The sequence below is a fragment of the Miniopterus schreibersii genome (assembly GCF_964146895.1).
Source record: "Miniopterus schreibersii genome assembly, chromosome: 7".
Taxonomy (NCBI): domain Eukaryota; kingdom Metazoa; phylum Chordata; class Mammalia; order Chiroptera; family Miniopteridae; genus Miniopterus; species Miniopterus schreibersii.
In genome coordinates this window covers 13,788,487-13,809,211 of record NC_138108.1, presented here as the reverse complement: position 1 = coordinate 13,809,211, position 20,725 = coordinate 13,788,487, and the positions used below count along the sequence as shown (strand labels likewise).

Sequence of the window (20,725 nt, the reverse complement as noted above, 5' to 3'; positions counted from 1 at the left end):
AATAAAACACTCCCTGACATCTGGAATAGTAGCTGACTCTGCATTCTCTCTTTTCAAAATTGAATCATAGTCTCCTGGAAAGCAAGGACCACTCCAGCTTTCTATTTACTTCTTTTGTGTCTCCTCCAGTATCACAAAATCCTTAAAACAGAGTTAATTTTATAAGTAATAAATACAATTAGTTCCACATTGGTATTAAAAATAACTGCCTGCCATACAGCACTATTTTGTAGAAAAATGTCACAAAAATGAAATGTTTTTTTAAATTGCTCAGTAAAACTGGTTTGCCCCAAACTACTGGTTTTTCCCATTCCGAAAATGAGGCCAATGGCCTCTGCCTGCTTATCTGTGCAGGAGTCGTCAAGGTATAACATGCAATTTCCTCTGAGGTTCCCTACATTCAACATAGCAGAAAGGTCCCAGCTGGGCTGCACCAGTCTGATTTCCCTGACTTCAGGTCACTGCTTGGACCACACCCACAATGACCAGCTGAAAAGGACAGCTGGGTCATATGTGCAATGGCATCGATTCTTTCCCACTTCTGGGGCATGTGAGGTCACACAATGCATCCATCCAAAAGCTGCTCCCCACCCTCTTTTTTTGGAAGTAAAGTAGCAGTGAACATTTTATTAGATCGTTTAATAATTTTTTTTATCAGCAATACTCTCTGGGGGACTGGAATTATAAATGAACAAGTCTGGAGCTTACCATCCACATGAGAACAGTAACTACAATCAGAGACATCCCAGCCAAACTGAGGGTATTTTCAATTATTAATTGATAAAGAAGCTAGATCAATGGATAATCAAAGCTGCTTTCTCCATGTATTCAAAAGGACTGACAGCAGAACCAAAGCATCCAGTAGGGTCGGGAAATAATAAGACCTATTGAGCTGCTAATGAATGCCAGGAGCATTGGAAAGTGGAAGCCATCCAGTCAAGAGAGGGACAACTCAGTATGGCACCAGGGGGAGGCCTGTGACAGTCCCCGTTCTGGCCGGAGCTGGGAGGAAGTGCCCTGTGTGAACAGGCCCTCTCCAGCGGAGGGAGGCAGGTGCCCCTCCTGGAGCTAAAGCCTGGACCCCAGTCTGCTCACCCTGTGTGGGGACAAGGAGGGGGGCCTGAAGAGTCTGGTTTCCTGGCACAGGGGATAAAGCCATATTTCAAACCAGAATAGCAGAGGCAAGGGTCAGAGCGGAGGCAGTTGAGAGCAGAGTGGCCATATGAGTACATGTTGAGAAACAATTGGCCCAGGGCAGAAGGAAGTGCTCCATCGCATCCTCTAGCACTTTCCATTTACTGTATCTATTTCTCTATTTCAATAAGATAGTGTTTCTCAACCTTTATTTCATTAGCAATGCCCTAAGGAAAAAATAAAGTTAAATTTAAGTTCTCTCTAATGAGAGAAATTAAATACTAATGAATACGGTTTTTTAAGGCTGAGTTTTGAAGGGCCACAAACCATTTAAGATTTTTTTTTGCTCCCCCCCGCCCGAAAAGAAGCAATTTTCATCCCCTTGGAGGTGATTTAGCCCGTCCATAAACATGTCTTAGGTTGATGTGTCCAAGGGATGAAGGTACTAACAGATCTGCTAAAATATTTAATAACTTTAAGTTGACTTTAGTAAAATTAACTGAATTTAACTGAATGGTTTTACAATATAGGACAAAGAAATGACCATACCTCTGGAATGTTTCACAAAAATCACCTTCCCTGAGTGTTTTTTATTTGTCACCATGGTTTTAAAGAAAGGTTCTATGTCCATCTGAAACATATGGATTTTCTACTATTTGTAAATAGCATTTATATTTTATACTGACGTGCCATTGAGTCATGTTTTGCTGTGCACACAAAGAAACCTGTTGAGCATATTCTCTACTGAAAGACATCCATGAAATGAAGACTTTGGAGAGCAAGCTCTAATGTCTCGGCTTAAATATTCCATGACTCTGTCTTATACCCAACCTCACATCGACACAGTGACAAAATTATACAGAAAAACAGGTTGCTACAGAAACTTGCTGTAACACAAAGTAGGGTCATATAAAGACATTGCCTCTTTTGTCTTTGGCTGAAGATGGTATTTAAGCTGAAGTTCTAAGCCATCTCAAGGAGTTACTCATTTTTCCCTGGGTATCTCCCATGTATCCATGAGGTATATATGTTAATAAACTTCCTGCTTGTTTTTCTCTTGTTAATCTGTCTGTTATTGAATATACAGGGGGTTCAGCCAAGAACTCAGAAGGATAAAAGGAAAATTATTTTTCATTCATTGGTTAGTTCTTGTATGTGCCTTGATGCGGGATCAAACCTACAACCTTGGTGTTTCGGGGCGACGATCTAACCAACTGAGCTACCTGGCCAGGGCTAGAATTTATACTTAGTTTATAGTGCACATATGCAAGTAACACTGTCATTAAATTATCTTAGTTTAACAATGATATTGAGGAAAAGTGTTCCTTGGATTAATAGAAGCTTTGGAAACTGATTTATTAATGAAGTTATCATTCCAGCTCTTAGTGCTCAGTTGATTTTTTTCAATTGTTTAGTTGATCCCAAAGTTGAAAGAAACAGTCTTTTTTTGTTATCCAGATGCTTGAGGGACATTTCTGGCCTTCTGTGTACATGGACTGTAATTTCCTTCAAATTTATCAGTGAAACAAAATGGTCAGTTGAGAGTAGGCAAACATCTGAAAACAATAAAGTGGAAAGAAAAACTAATTCAGCTTGTTGCCTTAGGGAATGTGGAAAGGGCTGTGTTTCCTGATAGCACAGGGAAACTTGTGGAAGATACTGAGGACAGCTGCAGTCCCCATAGGCCCGGGGAGGAGCCATTTTTTACATTATATATCTAGAAGGTGATATTGAAATCTATGCATGGCCATCTTTCTGTCTCCCTGTCTCAAAAACACAGGCAAGGAAAGCAGTGTTTTTTCCTGCATGGTTCTCAAATGCTTGTCCTCGGACCTGCACTGGGCCATGGCAGTTGTCACGAGTCTTTGACAAAGTGAGAAAAATAAGGCCACCTAGTGTTTATAGAAACATATTGATGTAAGTTTACCACTGTCCTTTCCCAGAAAGAACTTCTTTGACTGGCGGTCGCCAGATGGAGCGAGGGTGGATGAAAAAGAGGAAAGGGGTTATGTGTGAATTCCCAGTTATTAAAATAGTCACAAAGATGTAAAGTACAGTATAGGAAATGCAGGCAATAATATTGTAATAACTATGTATGGTGATAGGAGGGTACTAGGCTTATCAGGTGATCACTTTGTAAGGTATATAAATGTCTAATCACTGTTATACATCTGAAACTAATATAATATTGTATGTCAACTGTAATTGAAAAATAATTTTTTTAAATGAACTAGAAGAAACAAACAATTTTTTAAAAAAAAGAACTGTTTTTTGTTCTGAAGTGTGATTTTCTTGCTTTTTACGGTTGAAATATCTAGAGATACTAAGCTACACACGTTCTCAAAATAAGCTTTCCTTTCAGATCAGGAATCAGGCATATTCGAGACTTCCAGCCTTCCAGAAACACAAAGCAATATGATATAGTTACATGCTAACATCTTAAAAGAAAATAAATATATTTAAACACCCTTTGTTCATAAAATTGCCTGGAGTAGATGATAATCTCTTTTAATTTTTATTTTCTATTTATGTTACATAGAACATTGTAAACTTTCTTTCAGTCCTAAGGAGTTTTTGTTTTGCTTTTTAGAGTTTTACTGATTCATGAAATCTAAAAGTTCAGAACCATTGAGTAGTGGCAAGAGCATGTGACTTGGACATAGAGAGAATGGGATTTAAACCTGAGATCCACCACTGGCTACATCACCTAGAAAAAGTTAATCTCCCTGAGCCACAGGGCTCTCATATACAAAATAGAGATGATAGCCTCTTTCTTCATAGAGCCACTTGTGAAGATGAATGGACAGAAAACAAAGCATCTGAGAGCTTAATAAAAGTTATCATCTTAACCCTCAACCTTTGGTTTCCATACATTCAATATGAATTCGGTGTTTAATTGGGTAGACTCAACACCCTTTAAAATCAGAGACAAAGCACAAGACCACAATTTCCGACCTGACTGGTTACATTATTTTTTCTGGACTAGACCAGACTCTGTCTATGTACACAAGTACTCAAAAAAAAACAAAAAAAAACACAAAAACACAAAAAACCCACATAAAGAGAAAGAAATTAGAACACCTAATGGCTTTTTTGCCTACAAAATATCAAACAACCAGTTAAGCTGATATTTTTGAACTTAATGTGACATCACTTCGGACAATAGCTTCCAGTGTCCTTGGATGAGAACCCATCTAGCCCAGCATGAACATGCTGGGACAAAACAATGCACCATGTTTTTAAAAATAAATCTTCAACATTAAAAAAATCTTTAGAGAACCAAAGGAAACAGGAATTAGGATTTTTGCCCAAAGCAATATGAAATGCTTAGTTAAAATCAGGTATATTTATGTACTCAAAATTTAGTGCACAAAGTTTACACATTTATATGAATCACTTGAAAACTCTATAAAGACATTATTAGTAATGTCTTCACTGGTCTTATTTATCTAAGGGTTTTTGGGTTGGTTTTTTTTTAATGATGACTAGGTCTAAAAGTAAGTCAACTTCTTTAAAAAATGTAGATGTTAATATATCTAAGTTGAGGAGACTACATGTTCTCCCTTGTTTCAATAACGTTCAATGACTGTTTTTTAGACATTGGGGAAATAGCTCAATTTTATTCTAAACAGACTCCAACTGAGAAAATAACACAAGACTCTGTTCTGTTTACCTGGGGATTTGAGAACTCTGAAGGTTCATGTGGGTTTTATGAGTAAGAGAATCAACACTCTTTCTTTTCACAGACATGTCAAAGTAGCTGCTCCCCAAATCAAAACATGGCAAGGTACAAACTGGGGTCTTGATGGGGAATGTTTCTGACATGTTCTTCATGAATATAAGTTTTTAATTCAGCAAGTTACTCATCTAGGCTTAGCAAATAAGCCCTTACCTGTTCCCTGACTCCTCTGCGCTGTGTTTTCCTTTCCCCTTGCAATCCGCAGTGGCTTAGCAACTGATCAATGAGCCCTTGCTAGAACACCACTTGACCATCAAATAATGTCCAGGGAACTGTATTAGGTCAAAACCATGGGTTCTGCACAGAGAAGGCCAGAAGAGAGAGAACTGTCTGCACCTGACTGCATAGCCCACTCAACTTGATTCTGTTACCCGCTTCCCGAGCCTGTGGTAGCCTGGCTTCACTCCCCTAATTCAGCTACAGGGAACTGTTTTGATGCCCAGCATTTATAGACATAGATCCTGCAAACTTATATTAATCTAGGGAAACAGATCCTTGCCTTGAGCCTATCAACTTTTTTCTTTGAAGGGAGTTAGCCGATTTCAGATATAACTTTTTGTTTCATTGAGTAAATTTGACATGTAACATTGTTTGAGGTGTACAGCTTATTCCTTTGAAACATTTATATATTGTAATATGATTGCCAATGTAGCAATATTTATCACATTACATAATTATAGTACAATATTATTGTCCATATTCATTCATTATACTGTATATTAGATCTCTATGGCTTATTTACTACTCGTCATAAGTTTATACCCTTAAACACAATCACTCTTATCCCTCCTTTCAACTATCCCCTGGTAACCACCATTTTATTCTGTTCTTTACAGGTTTAATTTTTTTTTATTTTAAATCCTCACCCAACAACTTTTTTCCATTGACTTTTAGAGAGAGTGGAAGGGAGGGAGGGGGAAAGAGAGAGAGAAAGAGTGAGAGAAACATCATGTGAGAGAGACACATCAATTGGTTACCTCTCACATGCACCTCAACCAGGGCTGGGGATTGAACCTGCAACCCAAGTATGTGCCCTTGACGAGAATGAAACCTGTGACCTTTCAGTGCACAGGGTGACACTCTACCCACCGAGTCACACTGGCCAGGGCAGGTTTAACTTTTTGATTCCACATATAAGTGATATCATGCACTACTTGTCTTTCTCTGATGTGTCTTGCTAGCATAATGTGCTCAAGGCCTATCCATGTTGTCACCAATGGGAGAACATCTTGCTTTCTTGTGGCTGAATAATATTTTGTTGTGTATATGGACCACATTTTTTATCCATTTGTGGGCATTGGGGTTGTTTCCATATTCTGGCTATTGTGAGTAATGCTGTAATGCTGTGAATGCATATATCTTGTCGAAATCCTGCTTTCATTTCACTTCAAAGTAAAATTGCTGGATCTTATGGTAGATTTATTTTTAACTTTTTGAGGAACCTCTGTATCGTTTTTCTATGGAGGACAGACGGATTTACATTCCCACCAACAACGTATAAGTGTTCCCTTTTCACCATATCCTGCCAGCGCCTGTTGTCTCTTACCTTCTTAATAACGGCCATTCTAACAGCTGTGAGGTGATATTGCATTGCAGTTTTGATTGGCATTTCCATGGTGATTAGTAATGTCGAGGCCCTTTTCACGCATCTGTACAGCAAAAGAAACAGTTAACAAAATGAAAAGACAATACAGAAGGGGAGAAAATTATTGCAAACCATATATCGGATAAGGGGTTAATAATAAAGAACTCAGTCAGCACAATAACTACCAAAAAAAAAAAAAAACAAACCACTAAAATATGAGCAGAAGAACTAAATAGACATTTTTCCAAAGAGAATAATCAGATATAATTTCTAAATCAAAGAGTTGAGATTGTAATGCCTATTTTTTCCCCCAACGACTTGAGGGACTCATTTAGTTGTTCAAAACCTGACCTAGGTCTGGGAAAGAAATTGCTCCACGCAGGCTCCTCCCTTGGTCAGAGGCAGGATCTCTTGTTATGCAGGTTCCCCTTCACATAATCACAGATGTGCACCTGTCCTTGGCACCCTAAGGAATGAGCCCTATATGTACGCAGAGGATTCCATTCTTAGAGATGACTCTTTTCTCACAGCCCAAATGAACTTAAAAATGGAAACTTTCAGTAGGAAGTTTGAAGAGGTGAAATAATAAAAATCTAGAGCAATTCCTTTCTTTAGCCCCTTGAGCATGAAAGACAGCGATCATATTTTTTATCTTGTAAAACTCTGTGGATCGATCTTCTTATATGCAGAGGGTGATAAATCACAAAGTTATTTCAAGCTTTCACTTATTACATTGCTTTTCTTTTATTCATTTTACTTCTTAATTTGATAACACTACCAATTAAAATGCTACCTACTCAGTTTAGAAATCGATAGACTTTAAAGTGTTCCCATTTGGGGGGGGGGGGGGGGGAGTCAATACATTACAGAAACAGACCTCATTAGTGGCAAGTAGTCAAAAGTAGATTCTATTGACATTATTCAAATCCTATCATCCCCTAAGAATAAACTTAAATCCTGGCTTCCCCATGGAAATTCCTCTTGACTTCCCAGTCTGAAAAGATCTCCCACACTTCTAAACTTCCCAGCAACTTAATATTGTAATTAGTCAGGGGAGAGGTAGAAGAGGGTAGAGGGGGGATACATGGTGACGAAAGGAGACTTGGCTTGGGGTGGTGAACACACAATACAATATACAGATTATGCATTACAGAGTTGTATACCTGAAACCTGTATCATTTTATTAACCAATGTCACCCCAATAAAGTCAATAAAAAAATTAAAGATAAAAAATATTGTAATGAGTCACAAGCAGCCTAGGAACATGACTAGATTGTTAGTTTATCCTGAGTTCTTTTTATACTTTGCATGCCATTTTACTTCTAAATGTATCTACGTTGCCCACTCACCGAGGTTATAAACAAACTACTTTCACTCAGAAACCATGAGTTCCAGTTCTTTGTATCTCCACCTTACGGAATCATTCCATTCAATAGCCAATTAGCCCCAACTCCACATGGAGCCCCTTTTGGTAGCATGGTTTTCCAGTGGGCAAACGCTAGACACCCACATGTATCCACTCCCCCAAATTGTGGCTGCCCATCAGCCTTGGCCTGGAGTTGTCCCTAGGAGGCCAGTGTTGGAACTGCAGCCTTCACTGTAGGCTACTGCCATCTACCAGTTGTTAAGTATATTTAATATTGCCCCCACTTAAATCTCTTCTATTTAGGCCACGATTGGTACAACACACACACACACACACACACACACATCCCTACGCCTACAGTTAAAAATGATGACCCAGATAAGGGCTGTAATATCAGCTATAGGGACCGAAAAATTAAATAGTTGAAATCCAAGCAAGATCTGATTAAAAAAAAAAGTTTAGCATTGTGGTTCTCAAATATAGGTATGGAAATAATTCCACAAGGAGGGAATCTATAAAGCAAATTCCCAGGCTTACCCCAGACTGAATCAGAACTTCTGAAGGTAGAACCCAACATCTAAGGCTTTAACATGCTCCTTATGAAATCCTTATGCTCAGAAGAGTTTGGAGCTCTGATCTAGCCTATTTCTAAAGTAAAATCAACCCTGTGTGGATTTCTTGAGAACTGCTGCCCACTGATCGCACCTTCATCAGATTTTTTTGCTGACTGCTACAGCTGTCAAGAGTTGAGGGGAAACTGGGAAGGACCAGAGTAAAAAGACAAAAGCTGAAATAGATGACAAATAAATGCATACTGTATTGAGAAAAGTGTAAAGCAATCTATCCACCAGGTCATTTTAATTACTGTCTTTAAATTACTTTTAATACTACACAATATTGTATGTTTAGGCTTGCTTTTTACTTTTACAAAGCTAAGAAAAGATGAAATATTATCTCCAAAATGTACTTTCTTTGAGTTTGGGTAGCTATTTATTATTCAAGATAACATCACACAGAACAGAATGAAAAAGAGCTGATTGTAAAAAATTATCTGTGAGAATCCTACTGGGGGAAAAAAATCAGTGTGAAGAAAAATCGTAAAGGTTTAGAGTTCATGAAGAATCCAATAAAATAATGTTCAGTGCAAAATTTATCATGAGGTTGTAAAAGTTTATGACCATGTGTAATACTCAAAGTAAATGGGAAAAAATTAATGTAAGTGTACCTGCTTTCCTTCCTCTTGTAAGGGGGGTCTGTATTTTTTTCTCGTAATTTCCACGGCTCCCTGCGTGGCCCATGGCCTCGTGATCTCTGCAGTGTTCCTCCCCCTGCCTCTATTCTCCTCCTTGCCCTGTGTATCTGTACATGCACAGATACACAGGGCAGGGAGCCGTCTAGGTCAAGCAGTGGCCTGGAGCAGGGCCAGTACCAAGAGCTGGGTTCCAGAGTAGAACTTGGGTAATGGTAGAATAAATTTATCCAATAAAGGAAGTAAACCTTCAAATTCAGGAAAATCCCAGTCTAAATACCACATCCAAAGGGTTACAGAGCTGCAAGCTTGTGGTCAGGTTCCTGTCTGTGGAGACTAAAGAAAATTTGAAAATAAGAGGAAGGTCCTAGGAGAGCAGCTTTGTGGTGGGTTAGGTAGTAGGTACGATGGGAGACCTGCAAGGTCAATCCTCCTAAGTAACAGCACTGACCCTGTTACTTTTCTGCTGGAAAACTTCAATGGCTCTTCACTTCTCATCCCGTAAGAACCCTTCATGTTCTGGTGCCAACTTTCCTCTCCAATCTTATCTCCCACTGTTCATTCATTCAAGCACTGGACCAAGTGTGTTCACTCCTGCTGTATGTCAGATTCTCCCAACTAGTGGAATAAGAGACTAAAAAGTGTTGACTATTTCCATCTACTCAAAATTCACAACTCGAGGGCAGGAAGACCAAGAACTTGGGTGTCTAATAGTCATCTCGAAATTACATGTTCAAAATGGATTTGATCTTCCTTCTCAAACCTGATTTTCCCCAGACTTCTCCACTTCAGTAAATGGCTATGGTCTTTCTTTCATTTCTTCTGATCAGAAGCTTTGAAGCCATCCTTGACTTCTCTCTGTTTCTCTCACATCCCATATCAGCAAATCTAGCTGTTTCCAACTTCAGAATACATACAGGATCCAATCACCTGCCACCAACTTTACTGACACCAGTATGACCCAATCAACTATCCTCTCTTGCCTAAATTATTGCTCTAGACTCCAATTATCTCCTTGCTTCAATTCCTTGCTCCTCTACAGTGAATTCTTGGTATAGCAGGAAAAGCAATCCTTTATATTTTATATAATCCAGGTCATATCCACAGCCCACCTGCTTGAAATCTTCTATTGGCTTTCCAACCCATTCAAAATGAAAGCCAAAGACATAAGAGCAGACTCTAGGAACATGCATCCTCTGGCCTCACTACTCCTCCCACTGCATCTCCTACCACTCTTCCTTTTGTGTACTTTGCTCCCACAAGTGTGTCTCTCCAACACTTTACCATGTCCCACCTCAGGACCTTTGCACTGGTTCTGCTCTGCCTGGAACACTCTTCCCCAGGACAGCCTCATGGTTCACCCTCACCTCCTTCATACATTGCCTTCTGAGATACCTTCTCAGATCACCGTATCCCAACATCCATCCTTCCCAAGAACTGTCTACCTTATCACCTAACTCTGCTTTATTTTTCAGCATTGGACTTACTGCCATCTGACACACATTTCCCGTTATTTTTATTCTCCGCCTCCTCTACTTGATTATAAGTGCCAGGAGGTCAGAGACTTTGTTTTTTTCACTGCTGTATCTCCTTCACTTGAATAGTGCCTACCAAGTAGTATGCTCAATAAATACTTTTTGAATTAATTATTTTGAATAAAGTACTGTTTTCCTTTCTTTTCCATCCAAACCCTTGAATTGGTAACATTCTACTCATTGTTAGTCTCACCTTAAATGTCACCTCTTCAAAAAGCTTTACCTGACCTGCCCTAGAAAAGTAGGTTCCTCTGGTATAGGCTCACTCTGCTTCACTGCTGATGAATAAATGAGTGTGAATATAATGGTGGTATGCCCCCATCCACCACTGCTTCATATTTACACATATATTACTGATTATGGTTCTTCCAGCAGCCAATGACTAAGCCAAGTCATGCATCCTATTTGCTTTCAGAACGTGAAGTTCAATTCCAGTTCTAGGCTACCGTTGAATCTTCCCCCCAACGCATCCCAGCCTGTCCTACCAAGCACTCCTCCCAGCCCCATTCAGGATGGATCGTTCCACAGTCCTTTACTCTTTCCCCTCACAGACCCACAATTCCTCTTTCCATCATCCTTAGTGCCTTTTCCATGAATATCTTTTAAAAAAATAAGTTAGTGTTCAATGCTCTGCCTGGCTCGTTTACATTTTAGGAAACTTCATATTGCACATACTAAGATAGTCACTTAGATATGTACAAATAGAGCATTTTTAGTGTTTCTACAAAATATTGGGCACAAAGCTCTTGATTCCTGACATGATCCATTGTAAAATCAAACGTGACTTAACACTTTTGACCTCCAGTTCATTTTCCAGAAACATACTGCCAGTTCAAGAATAGCCAATTAACCTCAAAACCTGTTTCCCTAAAAGAATAACTTCTCAACCAATCAATCAACATTTAATATGTGTCCAATATTGGACTATGTGTTATGGCATAAGAGATAAAATCAACCCATGTAGAGCAATGAACAGTATACTAGAAATCAGATCTTTTTTTCTGCCCAGAATCCATTTTCCCTTCTGACTTTCCTTGTGGACCACAGACCTTTCACCTACTCTCAATCCATTTGTTCTGGGTGGAACTGAACCTACTTTCAGTCTAGAAGTAGATAGTGATCCAAAGCCGGTCAATCATAGCATTCCAGCTAGGACACAGTAATTGGTTTAGGAATGGGCACATGGTCCAAGCCAAGCTAATGTGAGCCAATTCCAATCAAGTGTAGTGTTAACTTCATAGGCCCTGGAGAAGACTGCCTGGGTTCAAATCCCAGCTCCACCAATTATCAGGTATAAGGACATGTGAAATTATTGATTCTCTGCTGACTCTGTTTCCTTGTGTAGAAAATGGAGGAAATAATTTCTAGCCATAGAATTGTGAGGCAGCTTAAATAAGATGATAAGTGTAAAGTGCTCAAAATCATGCCTGGTACATATTAAGCATTCAAAAATGCTAATCAATTCTATTTTGGGAGCTCTTTGGAAAGACACTCTCTCTGTTGGGGCCATCTTGCTAACACATGGCAAGAGCCTGCCTGAACTAATAAAGCCAGAGAGAGCAGAGCCGAGAGATTGGGAGAGATGAAGCCTGGACGCAGCTGCTGAGCCTATGCATCTAGATGTCAGCTGATGCCTGGACTTTTCTGTTCTGTGAGTCACTAAATACTCTTTTTCTTAAGGTAGGTCGAGTTCAGTTTCTATATCTTTTTGAGAGTCCTACTGAGCACAGATAGTAGTTTCAGGAGTAATTAAGTGCTAAATGGGTGTCACAGACCAGGAGAGTGCAGAATACGTCAAGTTCAATGTAGACTATGGTAAGTGGTGAGGAGAAGGTCAGCCACCTCAAACTCTGCCAGCTCCGGCAGCACTGTCAGAAAATGTCTGGGGAGTGACTTGAGATATCATTGCCCTAGAGCGTTATATTGTTAACCAGGGGCAACTTACCTTCTAGAAGAATAATGTCATTTCAGAACTTTTTAGCAAAAATCTCTCCCCTCCCACAGCCAGGATCTGGAAGCGCATCCTTTGCTGTGTGGGAATGACAGCTTCCAAAATGGCAAAAATAATGCTTGGTTTTATATCTGGTAATCGGGTTAGCTGGACCTAACCAGCATTTTTCGGAAGGGACGCCTTGAAAGTGAGTTCTTGCCCGGCCGAGCATGGCTCAGTGGTTAAGCGTCGACCTAGGATCCAGGCGATCAGGGTTCGATTCCAGGTCAGGGCACATGCCCGGGTTGCGGGCTGCAGCTGATCAATGACTCTCTCATCATTGATGTTTCTATCTCTCTCTCTCCCTCTCCTTTCCTCTCTCTGAAATCAATAAAGATATATTTTTAAAAAAAGGAAAAAAAGAAAGTGAGTTCTTTCAGGAAATTAGAAGGCACAGGATTTATGGGCTCATCCTGCAGTTTCCATCCAGGGCTCTGTGGGACCCTATACCCTGGGTCCAGGGAACCATCCTCATCTGGAACTGTGCCGGATCACTCTGACCTTCCCCTAGAGCTTCCTGGGAGGAAATCCACTTAGCACCTCTCTTGACCATTTTCTTTAGCAATTCAGTTTTTCTACCTTTTCACCCATTCCCTGAAGAAATCCAGCTATCTTTCATTTTTCACAAGGTGAAGATAAAAGAGAGTCTGTCTTTTCACAATACAGGGAGCAGGTTATATAGAGCATGACAAGAGCATCATTTCATAGGCCTAGGTTTCAAGCTGATAAGAGGTTTTCAAGAACAAAAGGGTATTGCCAGGCCAACTATGAGAGCAAGAGAAGGCGAGTGTGTGTGTGTGTGAGAGAGAGAGAGAGAGAGAAAGGAGAGAGAGGAGAGAGAGCAGCCAGTCTCAATTTTCCCAAGTTACTTCCATTTTTTCTCATGGAGCAGTCAGCAAAGGCATTTTCATTTAGAAAGTTCATTATAATTTTATTACCTTAAAATTGCCCAGCACATATCAACAACCATAAAGGAAATGTTGGAATGGAACTGTCCACTGTGTTACTAATCTTAAGGCTACTAGCTGTTGGAGAATTCACTCTTGCTTCATGAAGGTTGTAACGTTTAGCATTTGGCTTTGCTGAACAAAAAGAAGACAGGAAAGGAAAAAAATATATCAAGAACTCTAAAAATATTTTGGAAAATGCCTTCTAAAGAGAGGATGTAAAGACATTAGATCAGAGGATGAGTGCTTACTAGAATTTTCTACCTCTTATCCATATTTTTTAAAAAGCAGGCCACAAACAAATTCACACGCACAATGCTCTGCCACTCATACGAACAACATTAATGTTGGAGCATGCCATCAAGGAAGGCCCCAAAGGGATCATTCCATCATGGATGTCATTGAATTGTCAACTGCTCATTTCTAGCATTAGTGCCAAGAACAAAGGCCCTGATCGTCTCAGCTTTCCACTAGAATTTGCTTCCATCTTCTCATTACAAGCCCTTCTTATAATGCCTATAGCTTTAAATTCAGACTAAATTTCCTCAATGTCTTACTGAGTATGGAATAAATTGGAAAGGAGTAGAGTGGAAGGGGAATCTGGTAAGAGGCCTGTGATGTTTGTAGGCTGTTGCAGGCTTGGAGCCATAAGGCCGTGCTGCGGCTGCCCATGAGGTTCTCTTGGAAGGATGCCCTAATGCCTAACATGAAGTAGCTGCTGCCTGCAAATGCAATGCCTTGGGCTAGGACAGCCAAGGCTAGCTGCCTGACTTTTCCTAGATCTGGGACTGAGAATATTTTGAATTTAGAATAAATCCATCTAACACCAGAGAAACTAGAATATGCTATGAATATAGAGGTGTGATTAGGCAAGATTTATAGGAAAAGAAACAAAATCCTTCTCATCAGATATAGCTAGTTTATTACTACTAAATGAAGCCAAAAATAAACCCCTGTGTTTCCTTCCAAAATCCTGAACAGATGCTTTCAAAATCCTTCCTCATTGCAGTTTTGAGGCCATTGGAAGTTGTCAGCTCCCTTCAATGGATGCTGGCCCAGTACATCTCAACTCCATCCAATCCAACATCTCCTTTTAACAAATATGTCCCTTATACCAACCAGAAGTAAAATATATAGGTAGTATACCCTATCTACCAACACAAATGTTTAAATAAATACAATGCCCACACTGAAATATGGAGAAACACAGAGCACGTCACTTGGAGTCGGTGAGTTCAGCTGCACTAGGTGACATCTGCGAGCATCAGGTGCTGCTTCCCTCCACAGAATCTCTGTGCGGTTGACTCGCCAACTCTGTGAGCACTGAGGATGCATCTGAGATGGCGCACTTGTCTTCGTCAATGTCCAAATAGAGCAACATGCACTATTCACAGCTTAGGGGTTCACTGCATTCATAGAAAACTTAGTGTATGTTAAAGCTAGACAGAAAACATGTTGCCTTTATACTTAAAGTAGAGTTAGGTTTTAGACAAACAAGTTGTTCACCTACATGAAAGTTTGTCAGGAAGTTCAAAGTTGTACAGGACAAGGGACAACTCTGTTTCACAGGATGAGCCCCTGCACAGCAGGACATGTAGCATCATTGTTCAGGGTCAATAGTTGTAACACCTAATCCCTCCCCTGACCTAAGTTCCACAGTGCCATCCAGGGTCTGTACCCCCACCTCCCTTTAAGGACACTGTGCTGGTCTCTACTCCGTTCTCTAACCACCTCCTTTCTGCTTAAGAATGATGAAGTCTTTATCTCTGCAGTAGGCAGAAACTTAAAATTCTATTCTAACCCTTTTATCTGTAGCTGGAACCCAGATCTGCTAAATCTTTCCTGGTCCTGTGACCATTCCCAAATTTAGTGCTAAATCTGAGAATCGTTATTCCTCCAAATAATCACTTTAAACAATAGCATCTTATTGCACTAAGTTTTCAGAGTGGCAGTAATATCCCCTGGTATTGTTCTTCCCTCAAACACCGCCTCTACCTAGAAAATTCATTTCCCAGTGCCCATGGATAACACTGTACATGTAAAAGGCCATGTGTGGTGCGCAGCATTCAACAGGCACCGATTTCCTTTTGAATCCCTCAGTTGGGGACACAGGGTAGTACAAAGCTTTGGAGCCATTCAGAAATTGTTCTAGATCTCTCCAACAACTTTCCACTGCATGACTTTAGGCAATCTTTGAAACAGTTCCATGAGGCTGGTGTTATTACCTCATTCACAAATAAGAAAACAGGGCCCTGACAGGTGAGGGAGTTTGCCCAAGGTCACACAGTAAATGAAAGGTCAGAATTTTAGCCCAAGTCTTGTCTTATTATCTCCAAATATATATATATATATATTCCACTATTTTAGTCTCCCTCTTCTCAGGAAATATTAGATCCCTTCCCTTCGTTTTCTTTTCCTACCTGAGTTAGTATTCTGTTTGCCTTTTTTATTTTTTTTTTATTTTTTTTCATTTTATTGGTCAAACAAGAAAAACAGGGGAAATATATTAGCTCTTCTGCATGTCAACAACATCAAAGTATTTTTAATCAGTAAAAGTGACCCTTGTTCAAGGTTCTTTTTGTTGCTGAATAATATGGCTATTGTATTGCTTTAGAAGCCAACTCTAAATAATTTAAGTAAAACTAACACCAAAAAAAGTCATTCCAAGCATATTGGGATATCTCTGGAATTTAAGTGGGCAAAGCAATCCTGAGAGATGTGGAATGAGGACAACCAGGGATCCCCCAGTAGTGGCCCCTGGCCCTTCTCTTGCAGTCCTGGGCTTGCTGCTGGTGTGGCCCAACTCTCAACCACTCCTGCTTTCTCTGTCTCTCATGTCAACTTTGGATCCTGACAGCATCAACCTGAATTTTCCAGCCTGGACCAATCTTTTAGGCCCAGTAGTTAACATCATGTGTAGAACTACAGCTACTAGGAGTCCACTTCTGTGAGAAAACTGGACATTTCTCAGAGGAAGGGGGCAGGTCAGCCAAACTAGTAAGTATCCATTTCAAGAGGAGAAGGCCAAGGTGAGAACATTTTAGCAAGGGAAAATAGCAAGGCTTGATGAAAGGCCAGGTATAAAAACAACTGCTCAAAAGTTTTAAAAAATCTAGGTAGCAATCAGATATTAAAAGAAAACAAGGCTCTCACTCTATATTTTCATCTACTTAGAAGACCTTTAAAAATCATGAATTCAATTTAAGTATGATCTTGACAAAGTCAGATCTGAGGCCCAAAATGACCCTGAGCTCTCAGCCCATCACCTAGCAGGTAAGTGCCTTATATATCTGGGTCTGAACTGGCTTTTGCCACCTCTGCCCCTGCTGCACCCCCATGGAACTGAAGAAATACTAATTGATTGAGAGTTCAGAATCCTCTTAGGTGGAGAAACAATATTCAAAGTTATTCTTGGTCTTTAGAGGGACCAGCCAACATGCTGATCAACTGCATTTAAGACCGAATAGTTTTGGCATTACCTCATCACAGACAGAGGCCGGTTCAACCTTGCGAATGAGTTCACTGAATTGGATTTCTAGGGCAGAATGGGAGCTTGCCTACAAAGCTCATAAATATTAATACATAGGATGATACTTTTCCCCCAGATCCCTCTCACCCTACAGCAATTACTGAAAGGCTAATGGGAACACATACAATTTGTAATTAGTTTTTGTTTTTAAAAGAAAGGCGACCAATTCAGGTGTCTGTGCTAGAAGCAACAATCTAATTTATACTGTAGGCCTATATCACATAGCAGCACACATTTACGCAAAGGGCAAGCTCAGGCTTGCGCTTAATAACTCCAAATGAGTTGTCTGGCACCTTTAAATAGGAAATTGGCATGTAAAGGACCCAAGGGCAGAGGAAGGGAAAACTCGTCCATATATTTTTCCTCTTCTTGCTCTCGTTTTCAGAATAAATTACGGCCTTTTTATTTGACTCACTAACCTACTAGTGTTGCGGCTGCTGTAACAATAAGCTTGTAATTTGTCCTTGAAATATGCGCCTAACCCTGTGACGCTTTTCAGACAATGAAGAGTCAGAATATTTCTCAAAGAAATGAAATGACCCCCCGTTTTGTAATCCTGATATCACCTTCTACCGTGTCAAAGGGCCCCGGCTGCTGCCTTCAGGAATATGTAGCTCCTTATAATAGTCCTCAAAATATCATTGATATTGGCTGGAAACCATACACGTGTTTCTTTCCTCTTGTTCCGCACCCAGTCCCACTGATCTTTCAAACAGTTGTGGTTTGGAGGAAGAGGTTCACTTTACAAAGGAATCAATACAAACACCACATTTGCCAGTGGCTTATTAAAAGGTGAGCCTAATGAAGGATGCAGTCTCAGCCAGTGGGCACATCACAGCGAGCAGAGACCTTCCCCCCAGAGACTGGAGGGGGATGCCCTCCTGGGCTGGGCTGCTGCTGAGCGACATCACTCATAAAACCTGTTCTCTAAGCATCAGGGGCCCCCAGTAAAAAGACCTTGATTCTGTGTTCCCTCCCCACACCCCCACACTTCTGTGTTCTCTCTCCTTCCAGCTCTTTCCACCACATCCCCAGTTGCTCCTCTCTGAGTCACGTGCTTTGGCACCAACCTGGCCAGCAGCCCACCTCGGTGGAGTGGTGGCCCCCTAAGTCATTACCTGGGCTGCCTGCGTCAGGAGAGCTGGGGGGGGGGGGGGGAGTGTAGGGAACGGCACTCTCACCCCTGAGAAGTCTGTCAGCTCCCAGCTCTCAGCCTTCTTTTCCTCCACGACACGCCTGACGGCCACTCTCCGCATCCTGTCACTTTCTCATCAGTGACAGTTGTCTACCTCCCACTGCTTAGATCAGTGAGGATACGCAATTATCTACCAGCCAGCCCTGTCATCACCCCTTTCTTTCCCACGACTCAGGAGACATGGGGCAAGGATGCCAGCAGAACAGAACAAACACAAATGAACATTAAAGTCGAGGGAACCAAAGCAAGTGAACATGCCCATTGTAAATAGTGGCAACTTTAAAGGAATATCGGCAATTAGGGCCACATGAGAAGGATCAGAGCAGAAGAGGCTGAGTGACTGTACAGATATGCACTTAAGAAAACCCCGGTGAGAAGGGAAAGGAACCTTGTCTGTAGAGCATTCAAGAAAAGCTTATCCCAGCACTTCTTAAAGATAGTAAGGAAGACTTTATTCAAGAAAGGACTACGGCGATGGAGCTGGGCAATGAGGGAGGGAGTTTGGACTCTCCTCGGAGCTCAGTAAGGGAAAATGGGGATTTAGAGCCAAGGAGCAGGGTGGGGGTCAGTGGATGGAAAATTGCGAAGAGGAGGCATCAGAGGTACAGGGGGATGTAGGCCAAACCGACCTGACAAGGCTCTTTCCAGGTGACCAGACCTCACCTGGGAATGGTGGAAGATGAAGAACCAGATCAGCAGTCAAAAGAAGCCAGGTGTCAAGAGGGGGGATTCTGGCTCTTTCAGAGTCTGTGTCCATAACCACCCCTTTCCCACCTACACAGTTTCTTTCTGAAACTCTTCTCTGTTCAAAACTTGGAAAGCTCCGTCCTGTGTTTCATGATAAATCAGGAGGTATTGTTTTATTTTGACGTAAGAATAGCAACAAGCAAAAGTCTTGTGCCAAAGCCCAGCTGTGCAGGAAAGCTTTTCTACCCTCTCCGAATGCATTTCAAGTGGACACCCACACATGCTTTTCCTGTAGCGTGGCCTGGCTGGGAAAAGCGAACAACGGAAACCCTGCCCTGGCAGCCAAGCGGTTAATATTCCACTCTAGGGCTGCCCTCAAAACAGCCCGCTTAACCAGCCAGCTCCTTTCCTTCTGCACCACATGGACTGATGGTCTTGCACACATGTTTCAACTTATTCCGCACTGTGCCAGCTCTTGCAAATGCATCACAATAAAGGGGTTTTGTATGAAACTATTTGAGACTATTTAAAGTAACTGCAAACATATGCATGCTTGTTTTGTTTCATTTTTTCCCCCATTGTTACTGAGGACCATGACTTTTCTGTCTCTATTGTTTCCCCCCCCTTCGGGTAAGCATGAAAAATGAATTTCTACTGCTTGCTGAACCCTTCCTCACCTCAGACGATCAGAATTGTATTCAGCAGGGTGTGTGGTCAGTGTCGCGGGGCTTCCCAGAATGTGGTCTGGGGAATGGTCTTTGGCGACCTTCACATTTCTGAAGGTAGAATGCCATTTTAATGGATACCTTCAGAAACTTGACTTAGAATAATGAGGCTATTTCCCTGGCCCCTATGATAGCACGGACTAACAGTTTTGTTCATGTGTATACTGTAAATTGTATTTTTAATGTTAAATACATGTTAGATTCATTTACAAGGCATGTCCATTTAGAGGTTTATTTATTGCACAACAACAAAAAACTGTGTTTTTAATACAGAATCTGTGTATAATAGATATTTAAATATGATAGTTTGGTACTTTTTAAAAAATCATTTGGGAGAGCATTTATCTATATGTTCTGTTAATTGTTAGTAAAGTCTATTTTCCTTTTTATTCTGATTTCTTTAGCACCAGTATTTCTTTATCTTAGAAAATTAACTAATTCCACTTTCTCATTTCCCCTTTACTTCATTCTACCTAGCTCAGAAGACGGTTATCATCATTTGTTTACATGATGAATTTTGTACCTTTGTCATCTCCAATCAGATCCCAAGTTTATTTGTGTTTGTTCCTTAGGTCCTGGGAATAGGATGTGCCAGTTGGATTCTTGGGGAGGCAGACACTGAGGAGAAGTTCAGGAAACTAAGGGTTTGTTGGTGAGTAGCCTCCATGAAAGGAAAGAGAGGAGGCAAGTGGGCAGGCAAAGCCATCCGACAGTAGCATAGACCTGATGAAGTACATCTTAGCCCAGCAGGGAACAAAGATGGCCTATTAGAGAAGCCTCAGTTTGGGAGGAAATAGCCAGGCCCTTGGATTACCACCTTGCTCCACCATTGGCTGTGGGCTTCCCCAACAAGAGCAGGACTTCAGTGCAAAGCTGCAATGGATGCTCCAGGGAACTCCAGCTGGAGGTATCAACCACCCTCCTCACAGCTGGGCTGAGACTCCTTTCTTGCAGGGGAGGGGTCTGAGTGGTGCATTCCTGTGTCTGCTGCACATGGAATTCTTACTTTAAACAAATAACAAATGATCACACCCAGTATTTTGA

At 40.9% G+C, this 20,725-nt stretch overlaps 1 pseudogene across 1 annotated transcript in view; it reads left to right on the top strand.

The window, feature by feature from the left end:
- Positions 1-12,368: 12,368 nt before the first annotated feature.
- LOC308559778 (metallothionein 1H-like protein 1 pseudogene) overlaps positions 12,369-20,725 on the top strand; it is a 44,022-nt pseudogene continuing 35,665 nt past the window's right edge. Inside the window, exon 1 of the transcript in view lies at positions 12,369-12,423. The product of the transcript in view is annotated as a metallothionein 1H-like protein 1 pseudogene (transcript). The remainder of the gene's footprint in view (positions 12,424-20,725) is intronic.